The sequence below is a fragment of the Phalangium opilio genome, unplaced genomic scaffold (assembly GCF_054372755.1).
Source record: "Phalangium opilio isolate 3A_F unplaced genomic scaffold, DU_Popi_V2 ptg000019l_1, whole genome shotgun sequence".
Lineage (NCBI taxonomy): Eukaryota > Metazoa > Arthropoda > Arachnida > Opiliones > Phalangiidae > Phalangium > Phalangium opilio.
Window position 1 is genome coordinate 7,807,396 of NW_028324152.1, and position 8,288 is coordinate 7,815,683.

Genomic DNA, 8,288 nt, shown 5'->3' on the forward strand with positions numbered 1-8,288 from the left:
AATACCTGACAACCATTTAATTTCGGAGCTTCCGTGGCTCAATGGTTAGCGCGTTCGGCTGTTAACCAATAGGTTGGTGGTTCGAGCCCACCCGGGAGCGGTGTTGTGGGATCTGAAATGTAACGTAGAAAGCCAAAGTTTTTGCACAATAAATGACGACCATTTAATTTTTGGGCTTCCGTGGCGCAATGGTTAGCGCGTTCGGCTGTTAACCAATAGGTTGGTGGTTCGACCCCATCCGGGAGCGGTGTTGTGAGGTCTCAGATGTGACGTAAAAAGTCAAGGTTTTTACATAATACCTGACGAGCATTTAACTTTTGGGCTTCCGTGGCGCATTGGTTAGCGCGTTCGGCTGTTAACCAATAGGTTGGTGGTTCGAGCCCATCCGGGAGCGGTGTTGTGAGGTCTCAGATGTGACGTAAAAAGTCAAGGTTTTTACACAATACCTAACGATCATTTAACTTTTGGGCTTCCGTGGGGCAATGGTTAGCGCGTTCGGCTGTTAACCAATAGGTTGGTGGTTCGAGCCCATCCGGGAGCGGTGTTGTGAGGTCTCAGATGTGACGTAAAAAGTCAAGGTTTTTACACAATACCTGACGAGCATTTAACTTTTGGGCTTCCGTGGCGCAATGGTTAGCGCGTTCGGCTGTTAACCAATAGGTTGGTGGTTCGAGCCCACCCGAGAGCGGTGTTGAGGGATCTGAAATGTAACGTAGAAAGCCAAAGTTTTTGCACAATACCTGACGAGCATTTAACTTTTGGGCTTCCGTGGCGCAATGGTTAGCGCGTTCGGCTGTTAACCAATAGGTTGGTGGTTCGAGCCCATCCGGGAGCGGTGTTGTGAGGTCTCAGATGTGACGTAAAAAGTCAAGGTTTTTACACAATACCTGACGAGCATTTAATTTTTGGGCTTCCGTGGCACAATGGTTACCGCGTTCAGCTGTTAATCGAAAGGTTGGTGGTTCGAGCCCACCCGGGAGAGGTGTTGTGGGGTCTCAAATGTAACGTAGAAAGCCAAAGTTTTTCCACAATACCTGACAACAATTTAATTTCTGAGCTTCCGTGGCTCAATGGTTAGCGCGTTCGGCTGTTAACCAATAGGTTGGTGGTTCGAGCCCATCCGGGAGCGGTGTTGTGAGGTCTCAGATGTGACGTAAAAAGTCAAGGTTTTTACACAATACCTGACGAGCATTTAACTTTTGGGCTTCCGTGGCGCAATGGTTAGCGCGTTCGGCTGTTAACCAATAGGTTGGTGGTTCGAGCCCATCCGGGAGCGGTGTTGTGAGGTCTCAGATGTGACGTAAAAAGTCAAGTTTTTTGCACAATACCTGACGAGCATTTAGCTTTTGGGCTTCCGTGGCGCAATGGTTAGCGCGTTCGGCTGTTAACCAATAGGTTGGTGGTTCGAGCCCACCCGGGAGCGGTGTTGTGTGATCTCAAATGTAACGTAGAAAGCCAAAGTTTTTCCACAATACCTGACAACCATTTAATTTCTGAGCTTCCGTGGCTCAATGGTTAGCGCGTTCGGCTGTTAACCAATAGGTTGGTGGTTCGAGCCCATCCGGGAGCGGTGTTGTGTGGTCTCAAATGTAACGTAGAAAGCCAAAGTTTTTCCACAATACCTGACGACCATTTAATTTTTGGGCTTCCGTGGCGCAATGGTTAGCACGTTCGGCTGTTAACCAATAGGTTGGTGGTTCGAGCCCATCCGGGAGCCGTGTTGTGAGGTCTCAGATGTGACGTAAAAAGTCAAGGTTTTCCACAATACCTGACAACCATTTAATTTCGGAGCTTCCGTGGCTCAATGGTTAGCGCGTTCGGCTGTTAACCAATAGGTTGGTGGTTCGAGCCCACCCGGGAGCGGTGTTGTGGGATCTGAAATGTAACGTAGAAAGCCAAAGTTTTTGCACAATAAATGACGACCATTTAATTTTTGGGCTTCCGTGGCGCAATGGTTAGCGCGTTCGGCTGTTAACCAATAGGTTGGTGGTTCGACCCCATCCGGGAGCGGTGTTGTGAGGTCTCAGATGTGACGTAAAAAGTCAAGGTTTTTACATAATACCTGACGAGCATTTAACTTTTGGGCTTCCGTGGCGCATTGGTTAGCGCGTTCGGCTGTTAACCAATAGGTTGGTGGTTCGAGCCCATCCGGGAGCGGTGTTGTGAGGTCTCAGATGTGACGTAAAAAGTCAAGGTTTTTACATAATACCTGACGACCATTTAATTTTTGGGCTTCCGTGGCGCAATGGTTAGCACGTTCGGCTGTTAACCAATAGGTTGGTGGTTCGAGCCCATCCGGGAGCCGTGTTGTGAGGTCTCAGATGTGACGTAAAAAGTCAAGGTTTTCCACAATACCTGACAACCATTTAATTTCGGAGCTTCCGTGGCTCAATGGTTAGCGCGTTCGGCTGTTAACCAATAGGTTGGTGGTTCGAGCCCACCCGGGAGCGGTGTTGTGGGATCTGAAATGTAACGTAGAAAGCCAAAGTTTTTGCACAATAAATGACGACCATTTAATTTTTGGGCTTCCGTGGCGCAATGGTTAGCGCGTTCGGCTGTTAACCAATAGGTTGGTGGTTCGACCCCATCCGGGAGCGGTGTTGTGAGGTCTCAGATGTGACGTAAAAAGTCAAGGTTTTTACATAATACCTGACGAGCATTTAACTTTTGGGCTTCCGTGGCGCATTGGTTAGCGCGTTCGGCTGTTAACCAATAGGTTGGTGGTTCGAGCCCATCCGGGAGCGGTGTTGTGAGGTCTCAGATGTGACGTAAAAAGTCAAGGTTTTTACACAATACCTAACGATCATTTAACTTTTGGGCTTCCGTGGGGCAATGGTTAGCGCGTTCGGCTGTTAACCAATAGGTTGGTGGTTCGAGCCCATCCGGGAGCGGTGTTGTGAGGTCTCAGATGTGACGTAAAAAGTCAAGGTTTTTACACAATACCTGACGAGCATTTAACTTTTGGGCTTCCGTGGCGCAATGGTTAGCGCGTTCGGCTGTTAACCAATAGGTTGGTGGTTCGAGCCCACCCGAGAGCGGTGTTGAGGGATCTGAAATGTAACGTAGAAAGCCAAAGTTTTTGCACAATACCTGACGAGCATTTAACTTTTGGGCTTCCGTGGCGCAATGGTTAGCGCGTTCGGCTGTTAACCAATAGGTTGGTGGTTCGAGCCCATCCGGGAGCGGTGTTGTGAGGTCTCAGATGTGACGTAAAAAGTCAAGGTTTTTACACAATACCTGACGAGCATTTAATTTTTGGGCTTCCGTGGCACAATGGTTACCGCGTTCAGCTGTTAATCGAAAGGTTGGTGGTTCGAGCCCACCCGGGAGAGGTGTTGTGGGGTCTCAAATGTAACGTAGAAAGCCAAAGTTTTTCCACAATACCTGACAACAATTTAATTTCTGAGCTTCCGTGGCTCAATGGTTAGCGCGTTCGGCTGTTAACCAATAGGTTGGTGGTTCGAGCCCATCCGGGAGCGGTGTTGTGAGGTCTCAGATGTGACGTAAAAAGTCAAGGTTTTTACACAATACCTGACGAGCATTTAACTTTTGGGCTTCCGTGGCGCAATGGTTAGCGCGTTCGGCTGTTAACCAATAGGTTGGTGGTTCGAGCCCATCCGGGAGCGGTGTTGTGAGGTCTCAGATGTGACGTAAAAAGTCAAGTTTTTTGCACAATACCTGACGAGCATTTAGCTTTTGGGCTTCCGTGGCGCAATGGTTAGCGCGTTCGGCTGTTAACCAATAGGTTGGTGGTTCGAGCCCACCCGGGAGCGGTGTTGTGTGATCTCAAATGTAACGTAGAAAGCCAAAGTTTTTCCACAATACCTGACAACCATTTAATTTCTGAGCTTCCGTGGCTCAATGGTTAGCGCGTTCGGCTGTTAACCAATAGGTTGGTGGTTCGAGCCCACCCGGGAGCGGTGTTGTGGGATCTCAAATGTAACGTAGAAAGCCCAAGTTTTTGCACAATAAATGACGACCATTTAATTTTTGGGCTTCCGTGGCGCAATGGTTAGCGCGTTCGGCTGTTAGCCAATAGGTAGGTGGTTCGACCCCATCCGGGAGCGGTGTTTTGAGGTCTCAGATTTGACGTAAAAAGTCAAGGTTTTTACACAATACCTGACGAGCATTTAACTTTTGGGCTTCCGTGGCGCAATGGTTAGCGCGTTCGGCTGTTAACCAATAGGTTGGTGGTTCGAGCCCATCCGGGAGCGGTGTTGTGAGGTCTCAGATGTGACGTAAAAAGTCAAGGTTTTTACACAATACCTGACGAGCATTTAACTTTTGGGCTTCCGTGGCGCTATGTTTAGCGCGTTCGGCTGTTAACCAATAGGTTGGTGGTTCGAGCCCATCCGGGAGCGGTGTTGTGAGGTCTCAGATGTGACGTAAAAAGTCAAGGTTTTTACACAATACCTGACGCGCAATTAATTTTTGGGCTCCCGTGGCGCAATGGTTAGCACGTTCAGCTGTTAATCGAAAGGTTGGTGGTTCGAGCCCACCCGGGAAAGGTGTTGTGGGGTCTCAAATGTAACGTAGAAAGCTAAAGTTTTTCCACAATAGCTGACAACCATTTAATTTCTGAGCTTCCGTGGCTCAATGGTTAGCGCGTTCGGCTGTTAACCAATAGGTTGGTGGTTCGCCCATCCGGGAGCGGTGTTGTGTGATCTCAAATGTAACGTATAAAGCCAAAGTTTTTGCACAATAAATGACGACCATTTAATGTTTGGGCTTCCGTGGCGCAATGGTTAGCGCGTTCGGCTGTTAACCAATAGGTTGGTGGTTCGACCCCATCCGGGAGCGGTGTTGTGAGGTCTCAGATGTGGCGTAAAAAGTCAAGGTTTTTACATAATACCTGACGAGCCTTTAACTTTTGGGCTTCCTTGGCGCAATGGTTAGCGCGTTCGGCTGTTAACCAATAGGTTGGTGGTTCGAGCCCATCCGGGAGCGGTGTTGTGAGGTCTCAGATGTGACGTTAAAAGTCAAGGTTTTTACACAATACCTGACGAGCATTTAATTTTTGGGCTCCCGTGGCGTTATGGTTAGCGCGTTCAGCTGTTAATCGAAAGGTTGGTGGTTCGAGCCCACCCGGGAAAGGTGTTGTGGGGTCTCAAATGTAACGTAGAAAGCTAAAGTTTTTCCACAATAGCTGACAACCATTTAATTTCTAAGCTTCCGTGGCTCAATGGTTAGCGCGTTCGGCTGTTAACCAATAGGTTGGTGGTTCGACCCCATCCGGGAGCGGTGTTGTGAGGTCTCAGATGTGGCGTAAAAAGTCAAGGTTTTTACATAATACCTGACGAGCATTTAACTTTTGGGCTTCCGTGGCGCAATGGTTAGCGCGTTCGGCTGTTAACCAATAGGTTGGTGGTTCGAGCCCATCCGGGAGCGGTGTTGTGAGGTCTCAGATGTGACGTTAAAAGTCAAGGTTTTTACACAATACCTGACGAGCATTTAATTTTTGGGCTCCCGTGGCGTTATGGTTAGCGCGTTCAGCTGTTAATCGAAAGGTTGGTGGTTCGAGCCCACCCGGGAAAGGTGTTGTGGGGTCTCAAATGTAACGTAGAAAGCTAAAGTTTTTCCACAATAGCTGACAACCATTTAATTTCTGAGCTTCCGTGGCTCAATGGTTAGCGCGTTCGGCTGTTAACCAATAGGTTGGTGGTTCGAGCCCATCCTGGAGCGGTGTTGTGTGATCTCAAATGTAACGTAGAAAGCCAAAGTTTTTCCACAATACTTGACGACCATTTAATTTTTGGGCTTCCGTGGCGCAATGGTTAGCACGTTCGGCTGTTAACCAATAGGTTGGTGGTTCGAGCCCATCCGGGAGCCGTGTTGTGAGGTCTCAGATGTGACGTAAAAAGTCAAGGTTTTCCACAATACCTGACAACCATTTAATTTCGGAGCTTCCGTGGCTCAATGGTTAGCGCGTTCGGCTGTTAACCAATAGGTTGGTGGTTCGAGCCCACCCGGGAGCGGTGTTGTGGGATCTGAAATGTAACGTAGAAAGCCAAAGTTTTTGCACAATAAATGACGACCATTTAATTTTTGGGCTTCCGTGGCGCAATGGTTAGCGCGTTCGGCTGTTAACCAATAGGTTGGTGGTTCGACCTCATCCGGGAGCGGTGTTGTGAGGTCTCAGATGTGACGTAAAAAGTCAAGGTTTTTACATAATACCTGACGAGCATTTAACTTTTGGGCTTCCGTGGCGCAATGGTTAGCGCGTTTGGCTGTTAACCAATAGGTTGGTGGTTCAAGCCCATCCGGGAGCGGTGTTGTGAGGTCTCAGATGTGACGTTAAAAGTCAAGGTTTTTACACAATACCTGACGAGCATTTAATTTTTGGGCTCCCGTGGCGCTATGGTTAGCGCGTTCAGCTGTTAATCGAAAGGTTCGTGGTTCGAGCCCACCCGGGAAAGGTGTTGTGGGGTCTCAAATGTAACGTAGAAAGCTAAAGTTTTTCCACAATAGCTGACAACCATTTAATTTCTGAGCTTCCGTGGCTCAATGGTTAGCGCGTTCGGCTGTTAACCAATAGGTTGGTGGTTCGACCCCATCCGGGAGCGGTGTTGTGAGGTCTCAGATGTGGCGTAAAAAGTCAAGGTTTTTACATAATACCTGACGAGCATTTAACTTTTGGGCTTCCGTGGCGCAATGGTTAGCGCGTTCGGCTGTTAACCAATAGGTTGGTGGTTCGAGCCCATCCGGGAGCGGTGTTGTGAGGTCTCAGATGTGACGTTAAAAGTCAAGGTTTTTACACAATACCTGACGAGCATTTAATTTTTGGGCTCCCGTGGCGTTATGGTTAGCGCGTTCAGCTGTTAATCGAAAGGTTGGTGGTTCGAGCCCACCCGGGAAAGGTGTTGTGGGGTCTCAAATGTAACGTAGAAAGCTAAAGTTTTTCCACAATAGCTGACAACCATTTAATTTCTGAGCTTCCGTGGCTCAATGGTTAGCGCGTTCGGCTGTTAACCAATAGGTTGGTGGTTCGAGCCCATCCGGGAGCGGTGTTGTGTGATCTCAAATGTAACGTAGAAAGCCAAAGTTTTTCCACAATACTTGACGACCATTTAATTTTTGGGCTTCCGTGGCGCAATGGTTAGCACGTTCGGCTGTTAACCAATAGGTCGGTGGTTCGAGTCTATCCGGGAGCCGTGTTGTGAGGTCTCAGATGTGACGTAAAAAGTCAAGGTTTTCCACAATACCTGACAACCATTTAATTTCGGAGCTTCCGTGGCTCAATGGTTAGCGCGTTCGGCTGTTAACCAATAGGTTGGTGGTTCGAGCCCACCCGGGAGCGGTGTTGTGGGATCTGAAATGTAACGTAGAAAGCCAAAGTTTTTGCACAATAAATGACGACCATTTAATTTTTGGGCTTCCGTGGCGCAATGGTTAGCGCGTTCGGCTGTTAACCAATAGGTTGGTGGTTCGACCCCATCCGGGAGCGGTGTTGTGAGGTCTCAGATGTGACGTAAAAAGTCAAGGTTTTTACATAATACCTGACGAGCATTTAACTTTTGGGCTTCCGTGGCGCAATGGTTAGCGCGTTCGGCTGTTAACCAATAGGTTGGTGGTTCAAGCCCATCCGGGAGCGGTGTTGTGAGGTCTCAGATGTGACGTTAAAAGTCAAGGTTTTTACACAATACCTGACGAGCATTTAATTTTTGGGCTCCCGTGGCGCTATGGTTAGCGCGTTCAGCTGTTAATCGAAAGGTTGGTGGTTCGAGCCCACCCGGGAAAGGTGTTGTGGGGTCTCAAATGTAACGTAGAAAGCTAAAGTTTTTCCACAATAGCTGACAACCATTTAATTTCTGAGCTTCCGTGGCTCAATGGTTAGCGCGTTCGGCTATTAACCAATAGGTTGGTGGTTCGAGCCCATCCGGGAGCGGTGTTGTGAGGTCTCAGATGTGACGTAAAAAGTCAAGGTTTTTACACAATACCTGACGAGCATTTAATTTTTGGGCTCCCGTGGCGCTATGGTTAGCGCGTTCAGCTGTTAATCGAAAGGTTGGTGGTTCGAGCCCACCCGGGAAAGGTGTTGTGGGGTCTCAAATGTAACGTAGAAAGCTAAAGTTTTTCCACAATAGCTGACAACCATTTAATTTCTGAGCTTCCGTGGCTCAATGGTTAGCGCGTTCGGCTGTTAACCAATAGGTTGGTGGTTCGAGCCCATCCGGGAGCGGTGTTGTGTGATCTCAAATGTAACGTAGAAAGCCAAAGTTTTTCCACAATACTTGACGACCATTTAATTTTTGGGCTTCCGTGGCGCAATGGTTAGCACGTTCGGCTGT

General features: G+C 48.4%; 1 non-coding gene across 1 annotated transcript; it reads left to right on the top strand.

Annotated features, from left to right (window-relative positions):
• The first annotated feature begins 7,812 nt into the window (after nucleotides 1-7,812).
• On the top strand, nucleotides 7,813-7,885 carry TRNAN-AUU (transfer RNA asparagine (anticodon AUU)). Its single transcript has one exon. It is a non-coding gene; the product is annotated as a tRNA-Asn (tRNA).
• The last annotated feature ends 403 nt before the right edge of the window (nucleotides 7,886-8,288 follow it).